Below are 18,007 nucleotides of genomic sequence, written 5' to 3'. Positions count from 1 at the left end.
CTAAGCATACGTCCACAAAAGGTGGAATATCCTTGATGAAGGTGAGGATATAAGTATGACATAGATAGGAACAAACTCCCATGTTGTCAACAACTCCTAGACTACAACTAATAAATAAATGCATTAACCTAAGTAAACTTAAGTAAAAGAATAAATAATTAATAAATAATTATTTACTCTAACAATTCTTTCCTGATAGGTATTATACAGAAATAAGTTCTCGATGCATACAATCAAGCATATGTTGTCATTGGTAGATATTGTGTAGCCAACGGGTTGATGTCGTTGGCAGATAGTGTAGCCAATGGGTTGATGTCGTTGGTAGATATTGTGTAGTCGACAGATTGATGTCGTCGGTAATTGTTATGTAGTTGACGGACCCCTTCGAGAAGGTTCTTTAGAGCGGTATATTTACACCATGGGAAATCATTGTAATCATCATAAGCATAATGTAATGTCTTTGTCGTCAGTAGATATTGTGTAGCTGACGAGTTGACGTCGTCGGTAGATATTGTGTAGCCAACGGATTGATGTCGTCGGTAATTGTTATGTAGCCGATGGACCACTTCAGGAAGGTTCTTCGAAACGGTATATGCACACTGTGGGAAATCATTGTAATCATCATAAGCATAATGTAATGTCTTGACATATGTGAATAATAGGAGTTCTATTATTCTTATCTTTTGTCTATGTGCGTTGATCTATTTACCCTACGATAAACATTTGGTGCCGTTGCCCAATGGACCTGGAACAAAGGCTGAAGAATGAAGACTAATGCCGAATCAGTTAAACAAAAATAAGAATAAGTTGAAGGACAAAGATGAAATACACATAGCTCAAGGGAATTTAATTTTGGCGCAGCAGGCCAAGCGCAGACAGAGGTTTTAGCAGGTTGCCAACGGATGTTGAACAATCGAGGAATTGTTGAAAGAGACTTGACAACGGGTGGAATTGGTGGAAGAAGCAAGGGAGGAATTTTTGAACTTGTATTCGCCGAGGGAACAGAATCCAGACAGAAGGGAATTAACTTGCACGACTGGGAGTGCCAAGGGAGCACGAGCTTGGAGTGAACTCTTCGTTCGCGATACACTTCAGGAGGGGACAACTTCAGAAGATCCTTCTTCACCAAAGTTCACAGCTGTTGCAAATAAGACACCTGTACAAAACAATGACAGTGTGGAAGCGTAGAGCGCCGGCGTGGAAGTGCAAAGCCATGGTGTGGGAGTGCAAAGCACCAGTGTGGAAGTATAAAACAACGCCAGTGTTGCAGGATCGAACGACGCCCGTGCACAAAATCAAGTGATAATGGCAAGACCAAAAGAGAAGTTGCCCAAGTTTGATGGTGATGGAACAACCGATCTGATCCAAAACTGTAAAACATGCAAAATAATTTGGAGGGCGAATGGCATAACAGATACAAACGAATGGGTCTGACAATTTTCGACAACCCTAAGGGGAGTAGCAATTGATTGGTTTGTCGATACAGATCCTCAAAAATTAACCAATTGGGACAACGTTAAAAAGGAATTTACCACCGAATTTCAACAGCTGCTCGACGACAATGAGATCGTAGTAGAGATACACAACACGAAGCAAGGCAAAAATGAAACAGTTTGAGTATATGCTAGAAAATTAAAAGACTTAATAAACAAGATGAAAAGTAAGCTAGCGGATGAGGTGCAAAAGAGATGGTTCATTGAAGCACTACGCCCGAAATTACGAAAGAAGATGAGGATCGTGCCGCCATCGTCATACACTGTAGCATACAATCAGGCGATGAACTTAGAAAGTGAGCAAAAAACAAAAAAGAAGAAGAGACTGCTCATCCGAGTTAGATGATGATGCGTCTTTGGAAGAAGAGAGTAGTGATGACGAAAAGGGCAACAAGAAGGTCCGAGCTCTTCAGAAGAATATGATTCGAATGATGAAAGAATTTAAGAACATGTAGAAAGAGACGAAAGGAAACGACCTCTGGTGCACAGAATGTGAGACAAAAGGTCACACGAAGGGATCCTATCCAAAGAACCAATTTTGTGAGATCTGCCAAATTATGAGAAATTCCTTAAAAGAATGCCCCTTCAATATGAAAACAAGAGGACCTCAGCAAGTACTTCTCACACAGGAGGCTTTCGTAGCACGAGGGAGTGAAAACACCAGCAATGAAGGTGCCACGTTGAGAGGGTACAAAAATAATAGGTGAGGTCAAAGCAACAACAATGCCAACAATAATAATAGGAGCCGCAACTGAATTCAGTACGATGCGAATGGCCACTTGATGGAACAATGCCGTGCATGCAATTTGTGGGGCCACTTTGCCTAAGGCTGTACAACAGAAAATGCACCAAAGTTGTTATGCAAATGGTGTCGTCTTGGAGATCATGAGGATGCTAAGTGCCCGAAATCAGGAGTGAATTTGATCACCATCGGGACATACGAAGAGGAGGTGTTGGTAATCACATGAAAGCAAACAAAACTATACCTCGACCCAATGGAAGAAAAGACAAGACTGGAGGAAGCGTAGACGGAGATTGAGAAAGCGACACAGGCGGAGAAATCACATTTGAGGGATACCACAGGTACCTTAGCAAGGAACTGTGTGGAACAAAACATCATACGCTAGATATTACAAACTGAGGTACCCGTCAAAATAAATGACCTACTTCTCACAATGCCTCAGCTTCGATCAACACTCACAAACATTGCTCCAAATGTTAAATTACTAGGAGAACAAGGAAAGGAGAAATAAAGTAGAGCAAGTACGGAGGATCCAATGCTACTAGCCCTAACATCCGGATGGCATCCGACAGTCGTCGAGATGGGAATTCTAGGAACGGTTCTAACAGACAATTGTAGATGGAGGGTCCAGCGTGAATGTGTTACAGGAGGATACCTAGAAGAGGTTGGGACAACCAACGTTGTGGCCACCTACATTCCAGTTGCTAACAGCGGACCAACATGGCATTAAACCTCTCGGCGTCCTAATGGCACAACCAGTGACAATTGGAACACAACCATTTCTACTCGATTTCGTCATCATCCCGCTAAAGAGGAGAGGATATGACGCCATTCTAGGCCGAGGATGGTTTGTACAAGCAAGGGTTAAGCATGATTGGAAGAAGAATACACTATCAATGGAAAGCAGGGGACATCGATTCACTATTGACTTACACACACAAATGGTGGGTGAAGAAGCCGTATCATTTGATTCTGAAGAAGAGGATGAGGAAAGCAGTGATTGGAACCCAATGAGGAAGGAGTCCTACGGTTGGAAGGTGGATCGACAGACCGTGATTTGGATTCGATGAACAACCTTTTTCATTGGCAGATGGAGGATTACAAACTCTTTCCGAGCTGTAATATGTTAAGGGTAGACGAAGGTGAGAAAAAAGAGGGAAATGAATGTCCAAAGGAATATAGAGAAGTGGAAGAAGGAAGGGCGGTTTAGGCTGAAGTTGAAGGGAAGAACATACTGTACGAACCTAGAAAAAGGAAAGATTCCACTATACGGAACACAATGAATGGACTGCGTGGAAAGAAAATGTTACACCGAACCACTGATATAGTAGAAAGGTGCTGACAGCAAGGAAAACACATCATACAGTTTGCACAGGAAACAAAGAGGAAAGGTTTAATAAGAATTTCAGTAGTGTAGAGTGAAAGTTATAAAATCAAGAATACAGCTATTGACAGCAAAGAATGGTAGCCGACAGAATTCATGGTACGTGACATGGAAAGCATGAGGGAAAGGTTGTATAATTTGAACAAACTCGAGGAGAAGCGATTGCAAGCACAATGGGCCATGGAGGTGACACAAAACAGGTGGAAGATAGGGCATGAGAAGCATTTGAAATTGAATAAGTTTCAACCGAGACAGTTGGTCTTGGAGTATGATGGACGGAACGAAATCAAACCAGGCAAATTTAAAGTTAAATGGGTCGGGCCATACCAAATTCGGGAAGTAGATGACAATGGAGCAGTAAAGTTGTGGACATTAGACGGACAAGCAATATCGGAGGCAGTCAACGGGTCAAAGCTGAAGATGTACCATGCCAGAATGATCCCCTCATTGTCGGAGAAGGATGAAACTCGGAGGGAGAATTAGATGTATATGTTTGGAAAAAAAAAAATTAAAAAAAAAGGAAAAAAAGAAAAAAAAAGAAAGCAAAAAATAAAAATTAAAAAAATGAAGGATGGCCACGGACACTTGTCTTGCGGACAGTGTGTTCTGCGGAATGTTCCGCGGATACCCTTTCCACGGACATGATACTCCATTGATGTCTTCTCTTGGTTGGCTTAAACTTTTTCTTTCCCGCGGCTTAAACTTTTTCTTCCCCACGGACAAGGTATTTGGAGCTTATTTCCTCCCACAATTTTGCCTTGAAAAGCCCGCGGCTTGTCTCTTCCTCCGCAGCTTATCTCTTCTCACGGACTGGGTATAAGATTCCGCAAATGTAATTTAATTCCCGCGGGCTGTGCCTTCAAATTTGGTGGCTTACGTTTCAACCTTCCGCGAACTGCATTTTTAATCTCCGTGGGATGTGCTTTCCATGTCGGTGGCTTGACTTGTTAAAATCTCCGTGGGGTTGTGGCGCAATTGGCTAGCATAGGTGTTTTGAAGTCCCGTAGGTATTCGCGATTCGGGTGAAGAATTCTATGGGTAATTGGGCTGCCATTGTTCGCTATAGGAGAAAGAAAAGTATTAAGGAAAGAATATTTTCAGGAAAGTTCTGGACAGCTAAGAGGACATTGTCAGAACCTTTACCACGGGAGACAAAGTAGGAACCCTACATTATAGGGAGGCAGAACAGATGGAAGAGGCACAACAGTGGACGAGCCAAAAAAAAGAAGAAGACGCAACTAAAAAATGTTCAGAATGAATAATGTATGATGCGGACGGGAAGGGAAAGGCATGAATTGGTAGAGAAGGCAAGTGGTTGGCAGAAAGAGTGTGGGATCAGAAGAAAATCATGAAAATGGTGTGTTCCATGGAGTTTTGTGTGGCTTTGAGAGTGTTGCCCTTCAACCCTGTGGTTCAATTATCAGTCGTGGGAAGTGTGACAAGTTGATGAGACTTGGAGCTGTTGCAGGCATAGTGTGCTAGAGGTGGAAAGATCAACGGAGCAAGCCTTTCGAGAGAGGTCATACGCTTTGAGGCACTTGAAGTAGGTGTTGGACATGAAGCTATCTTGGTGGATGCATAGAGAGCTCGAGAGGAGCTGATCATCTAGTTGAAGGCAGTGTAGCGACACTTGGCTCAGGGTACCCAAGAGTTGGAAGCAAAGAAAGTAGCACCAGTGGCTATTAAGGTTAGCTTGATTAAGGAGACAGTATTGTGTTAGCAGAGGCTATAGATGCAACGTGGTTTAGAGACCAGTTTGATGTAGGCATGGAATGAATGTGAAAGTGGTGTGACAGAAACAAATCTATCTTGTTGTAGTTAGTCAATTAATGTATTTTGTTTGTTAATTTGTCTCGGATATTTTGTATTTGTCGTCTGGAGATGACTTTTTTTTTCGGGGGGATGATGTTGTCGGTAGATATTGTGTAGCCGATGGGTTGACATCGTTAGTAGATATTATGTAACCAATGGGTTGATGTCGTCGGTAGATATTGTGTAGCTGACGAATTGATGTCGTCGATAATTGTTATGTAGCCGATGGACCCCTTCGGGAAGGTTTTATAGAACAGTATATGTACACTGTGGGAAATCATTGCAATCATCATAAGCATAATGTAATGTCTTGGCATATGCAAATAATAGGAGTTCTGTTGTTCTTATCTATTGTCTGTGTGCATTGATCTATTTACCCCACGATAAACATATGTGTGGTCTGTAACAGTTTGGTTATATGTCATGTCCCCTTTCTAGAGTGGACATCAGAGATGATAGAGTTGGCCTATCATTAGAGTCTCGTAGGTTGGCAGTGGTGTTTAGGAACTCAATCAGGGTACACAGTGTTCAGATCTGGAGTTTCATATAGTAGGAGAGCAATTGAGAGTAGTTCCTTAATTGTAGGAGGAGTTTCTTACGTTTTAGGAGATGGAGATGGGTTACATTCTTGAGTCTCTACGAGATCATTCTATGGTTTCAGTTTTGAGAGATTTAGAGACATTCCTATTTTTTAGGAGTATCCCTATTTTTGAGGGATGAGACTGTTAGTTGTTTCAGATTATCCGGCATCAATCACAGGAGGTGACGAGATCAGTTTCACCTTGTAGAGGTGTTTTGGGCTATTAGTTCGCTATTTGGGAAATATTTTAATATATTTAAATATTCTCCTAAGTTAGCATTTTAATTTATGGCCATTTTGGAGTAATAAGGGATTTTTTGGCCTCATCTGTATGATTATCTCTTGGTGTAATAGCTCGTTGGAAAGGTCTTGAACTTTTCTAAATATTTCTCTTTTGACTCAGAGCATTTCAGTGAACGGATTTCTTTCTATTGGGAAAAAGGTCAATTTCTGGATACTTGACCACTTAAAAAATGAGAAATATATTATTTTATAACCCAACGCCACATGGAGACATTTTTAGGGTTTGAGCTAAGTATGGTGGGTTGTAAGGAGGTAAAGAGAAAGTTCTAATTTATAATTGACATATTACATCTTGGATTTGCGATTTGGGCTCTGATTGAGCTTTCAGCACTTGGGACGCCAACTTCACTTGCTTTGCCTATTTGGGACGTAGCCCCCAAAACAGTGTTTTGGATTTGTTGCAGTCAGAGGCGTCTTGGAGATTGTGCATTGTTTCTTCTTGGAAACACAATATTGAATCAGAGTTTCAGCTGGGATTTGGACATTCTATCCACGTGTGGGCACTTTGCAGCTGTACGGCAACACCTAGCAGCCATATTCTATCCAACGTGCAACATTGGAGAGCTGGAATCTAGCTGTATCTTCTTTCTGGGTTCATATTTCTTCTTCATGCCTCCAGGTTGGGTTTATCCTTGGTTGTATTCATCTGGATATTATTGTAAATCTTCATCCAGTTACAAACTAGGTTTTATATTTAAAAATCTACTTGAAGCGAAATTACTTTGGCTGTATTTGAAATATATTTTCAGAACTGGTTCAGGTTATTGTACTTTTGTTATTACTCATTGCAAAATCATCAAAAACATAAAACACTCAAACCCTTCTGCAACTTCTGTCTAGCTCTACAAGAAAATATTATTAAACAAGGAAAACAAATTAAAAAATAGTAAAATTACAGCAGATCAGAAGAAGAGATCCATCAGGGCTCTTTCATTATATCCTTGATTTAGGGAATTTTGGAGACCTTAACCACAAATTTGTATTCAAAAGGCATGCACATATCACTACTTGTCAATGGACTACGAACAACTAGTTTTTTATAACTCTACTTTCAAATCCACAAGCCAATATCTGTTTCTCATTTCCACTTAAACATTTTTAATCCACTCCTTGAAAGAAAGAAATAAGTGAATAATGCATTCTTGGAATGTTGCAAAAGAATCCTTGATCCTCTTACTTGAAACACTCAAAAATTAAAAGAGATAGTTACAGAAAAACAACACCTTGTGCTTGTATTCAATTTGATCAAGAAGATATTACTCAGAAAACAATTTACATATGTGAGGTATTTACATCGAAAAACCCTAAAATGTTGCTAAATCTTGCATAAAATTCATCCTCAATGTATGAGTGCCTTACATTTAGAATTCAGAACAGGATACAATATAGTGAAATGGAATCCCAAAACACAGAGAAAAATAGAAGATAAAGGAAAAAGAATAAACCCTAAATCTAACTCTTAAGTTGACACTTGGCCTCGTCATCTTTTTCTGAAATCTCATTTACAATATGTTCCTTTCCTTGTACAACTGTCAGATGTGTCTTTTCTCTGTCTGATCCGATCTGCAAAAAAAGAGTTTATCACTGAATTCTGCTGACAATCTGAGAAGTATCTGACCCTTCTTTATATGCATTTTGATTCTGAAAATCTTGTCTTTATCCCTGTTATCCCGCTGCTTGTTCAGAAGCATCTCAGATTGCACAGACAAACTTGTAAAGACGGATGCCTAACAAACTTATATTTTAGATTGCATAGACAAATTTCTCAATGCTTCTTGTGATGGAATCTCCTGAATCTTTTGGAGACTTACGACTTATCCAATAAATTGAAGTTTATCTCCAACTATGTTGATATGCTTTTTAGTTCATGTTGCTAATTTATTCTTGAAACCATTTCCAAATGCCCCAAATTATCTGTTAGGGGTTTGAAATGCTTCAGCAAAATTCATTTGAAAATGTAATACCTGATTCACCTTCAATTCGAAGTCATGAGGCATAAATATGAACTTTGTGTGCTCCTTGCAAATAAATAATAACAGGAAGCATGATGGCTTGTTAATGGGCTTCCTAGGGCTAATCCACTGCAAACAAAAGAGATGAGGTCATTGGGATGACTTTGGAGACGGGGTGGATCAAGGTCAATTTGATGGGGGATCCAATGGTAACCCCAGACCGTCAAGGGATGGATGTGTTGCTTGAGATTTTGATGGTAGTATCTTGACAATTGAAACAGAGAGATTAACAAATGGCATGAATAATGATGTTGAAGCTCAAGCAACATTGTTGGCTGTAAACATAGTGTTGAGAATCAAAGGCAGAGCAAGTACACCTTGAAGGTACCTCACAATTAAAAAAATCTTCTTTCTTAGTGAATCTTCATGCCCCTTTTCTCTTTGAAGTGATTTTTTCACGATTTTTCTTCAAACTTAGTGATTTTATTAGCTTTCCACTTTTAGAGTGCTTTTTTACACTTGGTGCTTTCTAGACCAACTGCATCATCTGATCAAATTTTCAAATATAGACCTGGATACTCTTTCTCCTCCTTAGCCAGTGCTCATTTGACCTGCCAAAAGTCGACTTACTATAAGTTTGTTTAAATTCAAAATTAAGAAAAACTGGAACACAATGGAACTTACTAAAAATAAATTTAGACATCTCTAAAAAATAGTGAGTACTTCCAAACTCAAAATAAGGTCATTCCGAGATGCTGTGAAGCATACTAAAAATATTAGTTTCCAAAAATAGCTAGCATGGCCAAACATTCAAAATTTCCCAGGCTTTCTTTCTGACCTAATTCACATTCATTCTTGACCTAATTCACTGTTTTTCATACAGTTTCCATTCTAGGGATCAAAGACAACATTTCAATCCTAGACCTAGCCAATTTCACCAAAATAGTTTATGGATTAGGGGACAACATTGACTCCAAAAAGACATGGCTTATTCAACAAAAAGAGGGAATCCCTATTTACAACAGGGCGATGTGTGAAAAGGTCACAACAAATTTCTTGTGTGTGGTCTCCTCTCTCCCAATACTTTTCTTGTAAATGGCAGATATGTTAGACAATATTAAATCAATATCTTTGAAACTTCCCTTCATGTTAGTCAATAACATCATCCTTTCATTCACAATCTTCATATCATTTCTTATTTCAAAGCATACATTGTTCCTTGTTTTCTTGTTTGAAAGAAACGAAATGCTTTGTCCAACCCCACCAACTATTATAAAGTTGACATGCATAAAAATTGATATTGACTATTTATACCTGATGTGGAGCACCCAGTCAACAAAACTGACCGCTGTTTCATTCAGTTTGCGATTTGTGGCATACCTGATTTCTATTTCTAATTTCATCAAGGTTGAGATTTTGATAGATAGACTTTTCCTGATACTCATAGATATACATAGATAATGTGCTCATATAAATGGGCATGTCCTCTTGAAAAGTCAACCATCTGTAGTGAATACATATTCAAAGCAAACAGCAGAATATGTATATCTGACAACAGGAGGTAATTTGATCTTTGTCAAGCTTTACTTTGTTTCCTTAACCGTACATTCACAATAGCATCTCTATTTTCTTAGTTGTGTTTTCACAATAGCATCTTTTTTTGAAAACAATGAAGAACCTGGCTAACAAACCGAGACAGGAAACTTGAGAGATTCCTTTAGATGGTTGAAAACAGGATACCAACTTTGAATACAAAGCCCATTCATGCCCGAAATCCAGGGGCAATCATGATGAATCCTAAAACAATCCTCTACACAGGAAGAGGAAAGAAGAAATAAACCATTCAACATTGTAGTTACCTCAACCTGTCCACCAACCTTCCTTGTCCAAAGAACCCATCTAGACACAATATAGATATTGGGGTGATTACCCCAAAACCTCCCAACAAGAGAATTCCTTGACCAAGGCACTAACTCATCAAGAAGAGAATTATGAACAATGAATCCAATTTGTCCTTCATGCATTACCTCAGAAGGCTCAAGCAAACTAGAACCAAAAGTTTGTCCCAAAAAAATGTCAGGGACAAGGCATCCTTAGCAGCTGCATTAGTCACCATAGCATAGGGTTCCTTCAAATTCTTTGGGGAAGGAACAACAGCAGCAAGAGGAGGAGAAGCAACCACCATCCCTCCATCTTAAAGAGTGGACATTTGCTCCAAAGCTGAAGTAGAAGGAGAAACATCCTCAGGTTCAGCAATATTCAACTTGTCCCTGCTAGGAGAAGAGCAATCACCCTAGAGCAGCCCCAACACTGTTCTTCAAAGCATTCCCAGAAAAAAATGGGGTGTAAGGAGGATGACAAACTGCCTCATCCTCCACCAACAAAGACAGAGACCAATTTTCTTCCAGAGAAGAAGGGGAGGGAATAGACCTATGCACTGAATTGTGCTTCAGTTTAAAAGGAAAGTCTCCTAAGCAAGGTGAAACAAATCCCTTTTTCAACCCCGAAACTTACCTACATCAAAGGCTTCCAGATCTGAACTCAAAGCCCTCTTATTTTGCAATGCGCTTCCAAGAAGATGTCCATAAGGAGTTTGTCATCCTCTTTAAACACATTAAGCCCATCAAAAACGGAGAAACTAGGAGAAGACAGATGGGAAGAAAAATCTTCTAACAAATCAAGAGCCGCCTTATTCCAAGAAGACCTCCACAGGGCCTCCAAAGCTTCAGAAACCCCATCAGAAAAAGAGGAGCCAACAGCCAGATCCACCACAGCAAAACCCTCATCATCTCCCACGTCTTCATCGCGAAAGCTACAAATACCTTCACAAATCTGGTGCAGAAGCACCTAAGGCACAAGCACACCAGGAGGATAAAGGTTATAACTTATAAATGATCATCTTGACTCTATTTGAGTCCCTCATGATATATTTAAGCCATTTTCTGTCCATTGAATCAGAGATATAATACATTTGTAAAAGATGTCCTAAGTTGTCCGTTCAGGACCTAGATTGATCAAATAGTCAATATGATGTAAATGAACACAGGGAAGGGTAAAACTGGCGTAAAAATATTCTATAGTCCATTTAGAGGTGTTTGAAAGGGTCTTAATTAATTTTGAAGTCATTTTGCCAAAAATACAAAAACTTGCATAAAATGTAACTGTGCTACTTTGCAAAAGTTGCAAATGTTCAACCAAAAGTTTTAATGAAGTTAATCGGCCAAAGGGTAGTTGAGCAGTTGTAAACTGCCAAAAGTCATTATAAAACATCAAGAATGCTCGTGGCAAAGCATTGTGTCAAGTTAGAGGGAATGTTCTAACAGTATTATCAAGTAGCCTCTAACTGTCATCTCTGGAGAGAGAAGATAGTTAGGAATATGGGCAGATTGGAGTTTGAACATGCAAGGAGATGGTCTGTCCATGTGTAACAAGGAAGAAGATACTTCAAGACACCATTGTAATGTATTACCTTTTGAAAAATCAATAAAGGGTTTGCAGTTTGTGAGTTGAAATGTTGATAGTTTTATGAACATCCACGTTTTCACTGTTTTTCATGCTTTTGTTATATATTGAATGGATTAATTCATGCTTGAATTCGATTTGGATAAGAAGGATAGTGATTCTGTTTCATTTAAACCTACTTTTACATCTGACCGTGACTTCCAGTAAGAGATCAAGTAGGTTTTCAATAAAATGTTTCTAAAACCCTCAGTAACAGAGGTACTTGGGAGAGTTTGCAAATATCTTGTGGCTTTACCTTTGAAAAAATCTAAATCTTGGCTTATTCTAAAGAAGACTCATTAGGCTTTCAAATGCAATTGGTTTCGTTATTATTGATGTTGGCACGTGAGAGCATTTTGATGCCCTAGCAGAAAAATAATCAGGAAGCCGAAAAAGTGTATTTCGACAGTAAACTAAAGTGTTTGTTGCTAAAGTGCATTTCTTTGGATTGGGAAATAAGGCCAAGACAATGCAAATAAACGTTTGGAACCTATATTGAAGCCTGATTCGCTGAGAACTAAAGTCTGATTGTGTTAATTCTGCAAGTACAGTTAAAACTGTCAATGGTATGAGAGTCAGGTTTATGAACAGTTCTCATTTTTAATTTGCTAACTGATTTGATCAAACCTTGTTTGACATCATAGCATAGGAAGAAAGGACAAGATGCTTGGAAGATCATTAGTTGTTTGATGCAATAAAAGTGCAATCTGTTCTGACAGCAAAGACCATATAGGGACAGTCTGACCTTTAATCAGTAATTGTTGGCAGATCAATAGTGTAGAGAACAAATTGTTTTAATGCCAAGGAATCATCAAGTAGTAGTTGTTGGCAATAATCAGACAAATGGTTAAAACAGTGAGGTTATTGAATCGATTGGATAAGTGCTAAGAGAATGTGAAAGGTTGGTGAATAGATGAAAGGACTAATGAATTGATGTTGCAGGATATGATGACAGAGGACTGATGTACTTGTTTTGTGCAGGATGATGTGAATGTTTGGTACAGGTAATGGTGCTATTGAGCTGATTGTTCATTAAAACCATTGAGTTGGAATTTTGAATGATGATGTTGAACAGCCTTGATAAAGGAGTAGTTCCTAATGTTGATTGATTGAAGTTGATGAAAAAAGGCCTTGAATGGAATGTTGTTTTGATTCATTGGATGATGAATGAACCTTGAAGGTTTTGGATTAGTCCTGATTGAACACTTGATTTGATGAGATATACAATATGTTTCTCTTGATGGGAATGATGAACCTATCACATATGTTATGGTTCCTTAATGAAGGCTAGTTGAATAGATGAGACATTGATTGGATCAATGGATCCTATTGATTGTTTGTTGTTATGAGATGAAATGTGCCTCTAGATGATGGAAAATTATTTGAATCATCAGGATCTTAAGGAGTTTTGTTTGAATTCAGGAGGCTCTGCATCAAAATCCAAACCATCATTATATCCTGGGTCTTCATCGCCAAAACTTTACCCATCTCACAAGAATCAGCAGCTCCAGTACCTGTAGAAGTCCAAACCTTCTGCAAGCATGCAGGCCTGCACTCCTACCTACTGCCCTTGCCCTAGCCTTCCTGCGTACCTGCATTGCTTCCCTCACATCTCAATTGGTATGGACCATTTAATTTTACAAAACTACATAGTAATTGCCAACCAAAGTAATTCTTGTAAGGATGGTTTTTCTTAGTAAAAATAAATTAGCAGATGTGACACTAGTTACCTTTTTTATGCTTCCCATACCAAGCAATAAAGGCTAATATCTTCGGGACAGGCTAATCTCCATCCAAAATGCACTAAAGACAAAACAAAGTCAAACTCTTTTTTGTCCAGATTCACGAAAATGTAGTGGATTTTTTCCAAATTTTTTGTTGTTTTTGACTACAAACTATGCAGATCATAAAGATCAAACGCTGTAATTTTTAGAAAAATCCATGATGTTTTCAATTTTTTGAAAATTGGTCTACTGTACATTTTGGATGGAGGATAGCTGCGTCCAATTTATTCTTCCTTGTTTAAGCCAGCACTGCCACAATCTTAGTGGAAAACATACTTGACAAAGAAATTATATTACTATTTTAAAGAATTTACGTTGAAAATTTGGTGTTCATTGATCTAAATTTGACATAGCATTGCTATTTATCAATGATTTGAATTTTTTTCACAATTTACACTGCTGTTGTATTGTTTCTGAATTTGATTGTGTAAGAGTCTTCACATCAATATTTCAGATCACACTCCATGATCCATTATCAAAGTAATAGAGAGCTGAGCGTAACACAAACATTTATATATAGTAATGACTAATGAGCCAGTTACTCCCTTTATTAAGACTGGTGAAGCTGCTGTTTTTCTGCAATTTGTATAGAGATGTAGCTTAAGTAAAACTGTTCAAAGCAAATGGATATACTCTAACTGTGTTTGAACATTGCTGCTCCAACTAGTTTTATATTTTTCACTCTGTGGTAAATCTTTATTATTTGGAATGTAAATTAATATGGTACAGTTGTAATGCAAGTTTATAATTACTAGCATATGTTTTACTAGTGGTAATGATAATTAATACATCTTATATAAGCACAGGTTTCTGGACAAAGCTGCAACACAAACGGAAACTGAAAAATGTGGAGTGGGTAATATCAACCCATGGAGACTTTGCGCTGTGACTCAAGTGGAGGAGTTGAAAGCAATTATCCGATTTTTTCCAATTTTGGCCAGTGTTATTATATTTACCACTGTTTACAGTCAAATGTGTACACTGTTTGTGGAACAAGGAAATACCATGGATGTTGGAATCGGCTCCCATTTCAAAATTCCACCAGCATCTTTAACTATATTTGATATTCTTAGTGTCATATTCTGGGTTCCAGTTTACGATTTTCTCATAGTTCCATTTGCACGTAAACACACTGGGCACCAAATGGGATTTACCCATCTCCAACGTATGGGAATTGGGTTGGTCATTTCTATATTTGCCATGGTTGTTGCAGCATTTGTGGAGATCAAGAGACTTATGATTGTGTCGGAGCATAACTACTATGAACGATCATACATACCCATGAGCATTTTTTGGCAGATTCCTCAGTACATTTTAATTGGTGCTGCTGAAATTTTCACTTACATAGGACAACTAGAGTTCTTTTATGATCAGGCACCTGATTCCATGAGAAGTTTGTGTAGTGCACTGGCACTTGCCACGCAAGCATTAGGGAGTTACCTTAGCACTGTACTTGTTACCATTGTTACTCACATTACAACAAGGAATGGAGAGCGAGGGTGGATTCCTGATAACTTGAACTATGGGCATATTGATTACTTCTTCTGGCTTCTTGCCATTCTTAGTTTCCTAAATTTTGTAATCTATCTACTTATTGCACATTGGTACGTGTATAAGAGGACTATTGGAGCTGTTCACATAAGCAACCAGGGCATTCAGAAGGCACATTAGCAACCTAATGTCCCACGAGATGGTTGCCAAAATATTTACTTTAATTGGAACAAAGCAAATGCAGCAAATATCTTTTGAATTGGCAACAAGATTTTTAACAAGTCCTTTTAATATTTTTTGTTTTAGATAAAGATTAATATATTACCAATCAAATGATGGTTTTGGCAAAATTTGGATTCATCTAAATGGTTGTCTTTCTTACCCGACTGATTTGACAGATTCGAATTGCATATGGAGATATAATAATTGGTTATAGCAGGGGTGTTATTGATTGAATATAGCAACCCCCTCTTTTACAAATAAATGTCCCAATTCTATGATTCTATCCATTTATTTTATTTTATTATTTTATCATACTTCAAATTATAATTGTGCGATCAAAGAGTTTCATGTATCTTCGAGTCAGGATTTATTGAGGGAGCACCCATTAAGAGAATAAGGATTATGCTCATCTCAAGTCGTATTCATTCTTAGGATTTAATGTATCAAAATGGATATGACCCATTACGAGTATGAGGATTAGTATCATCTCAAGCCATTCATTTAAAGTTTGGGTATAATCATTTTCCAATTTTTTTTTTGTGGGTTTAATGCTTTGTATAATCTTAATGATTGATGTAATTACAATAATTCAATATTGTTGTTTTGACTATATACCACTAATACATTTGACTTCTATTTTTGACCTTAGGCCAATTTTGTTTGTTCAAATCATTTTTTTTGGTTTATGATCCCAACTAGTCAAAATTTCCACCAAACTAAAATTTGATCGTTGAAATTTCAACGAATGGGGGATATAAACAAAAAAAAAAGGAAATGAAACTTACTTTATTTTCACTTGGGTAGATTGCACGCAGGTGGGAGGGTTTGTTCAGCTGCATGCATCAAGTATGCTTTCAACAAGCTTGAAATGTTTATATATTGTTGATCGTTGAAATTTCAACGAATGCGGGATATAAACAAAAAAAGGAAATGAAAATCACTTTATTTTCAAATTGCGTGCAGGCGAGAGGGTTTGTTTAGTTGCATGTGTCGAAGTATGCTTTCAACAAGCTTGAAATGTTTATATATTGTTTGATGAAATTCATGTAGCTATATGAATTGGTACCATTTTTTGCCCTGAATTTTGTCCTTGTCCTCATGCTAGTTACTATTGAAATTTTGTTGCTAGGGTTTTAGGAATATCTCTGAGAGCTCCTTTTTTAGTAAACATGTTTCTCACTGTCCCCAAGGGGCTAGATAGTGAGTCACTACAATAATAATAATAATAATCAGGAGTAATATTTCTAGAGGGGAGGGCAAACCCTCTTGCTTATCATGTAATTGCAAGTATTCGTAAGTGCATTTTCAAAAAGCTTATTATATTTATTCTTTTTCTAATTAGAATAGGAGTAATTGTTTACCAATGCCACAACATTAAATCTCTATTGTTGATGTTTTGGTAGCTTTAGTAGGATAAACCTGTGAGATCAAGTTTATATATATATATATAAACACACTTAAGTTTGCTATTATATTAATTATCTTAATGAATAGACATGTCCCTCTATTCATGTCCCATGAAGGGACATGTCTCTTCTTGATTTATTCCTCATACAAAGAGATCAGTGCATTTGGAAAATATAGACCGATGATAGCAGTGCTATTACATTTGCAACGATCCTTAGAAACTCAACATAGTATCAGAGTAGGGCTGCATATGTAAAACTAGATTAGAAAGAGAACCCAAAAACAAAAGAATATCGGAAATGAATAATAAGGGATCAACATACTTAACAAGAAGAAAGATTAATGATAATCTTCAGACACAAACGATGATTCATTGCCTCGTATATTGTTGAATGTATATAGCTCTTGGGACAACGATGGGTATTCAATATCTGCACAGACAAGGCAACAAGATGAGTTGTGGCAACATCAAATCTTCCAACGTACTCATAATAGAAGATTATGATGCTTATGTGTTTGATTTCTGGTTGGCCTAGATGGTGAATTCGAGTCTCATTGGAGGGTACGAAGCTCCAAAAGTGATTATTGAGAGGGGGAGAGTATATCAAGAGGCAAATGTGTGCAGCTTCGAGGTGTTTCTTTTGGAGATGCTCACAGGGAAGGCACCCACCATGACTGCCACATCCATAGGAATAGGAGACGGAGAGGGCATGGACTTGCCGAGATGGATGTAGTCAGTAGTGCGAAAGGAGTAGACGATTGAAGTGTTTGACATGGATCTGATGAGGCTTCAACCCCCTAGTGGCTCTGCCCCTGTGAAGATGATATGGTTCACCTTCTCCATCTCGAAATGGCTTGCATTGTCGACTTTCTCATTCAGTGATGCACCATGTCTTAGTTCAAGAATTCACCAACTTACTTGTGATAAAGGAACTCATAGGTGTGGATGCTTTTCAAAATTTAGATCACCCAAGACACCATATTTCCCTTTCAAATAGGGATTGTAATAATGTAGACACAATACTCTTAGAACTGGAAAGAGTGTGAGTAAAGACTATATCTTCCACATTTTCAGTCATGATTTGACCGCTAGAGAGGGAGTCTCGAGCTTGCAAATAGTAACGCCTATAAACCAAAAACATATACAATGGTTCTAACACCCTTCAACATATATGAATGATTAACATTTGGTTTAATATAAAAACACTGCCACGTAACAAGGGCAGTTAGGGATAGTGATTTAGAAGTGACCCTATGAAAGTATCTATGGAGAATGGGCAAATAGTGAATGACGTAAGGAAACTTGTGGTCAGTAAAGACATTGGAGTTTGAACAT

General features: G+C 38.0%; 1 pseudogene across 1 annotated transcript in view; it reads left to right on the top strand.

Annotated features, from left to right (window-relative positions):
* LOC149544298 (protein NRT1/ PTR FAMILY 8.1-like) overlaps positions 1-15,392 on the top strand; it is a 153,714-nt pseudogene extending 138,322 nt beyond the window's left edge. Inside the window, exon 5 of the transcript XR_016355766.1 lies at positions 14,358-15,392. The product of XR_016355766.1 is annotated as a protein NRT1/ PTR FAMILY 8.1-like (transcript). The remainder of the gene's footprint in view (positions 1-14,357) is intronic.
* Positions 15,393-18,007: the final 2,615 nt, after the last annotated feature.

This window comes from Cupressus sempervirens, chromosome 8, assembly GCF_028749045.1.
Source record: "Cupressus sempervirens isolate cs-2001-9-10 chromosome 8, ASM2874904v1, whole genome shotgun sequence".
NCBI classification, from domain to species: Eukaryota; Viridiplantae; Streptophyta; class Pinopsida; order Cupressales; family Cupressaceae; genus Cupressus; species Cupressus sempervirens.
This window is presented reverse-complemented; position numbering and strand designations above follow the sequence as displayed.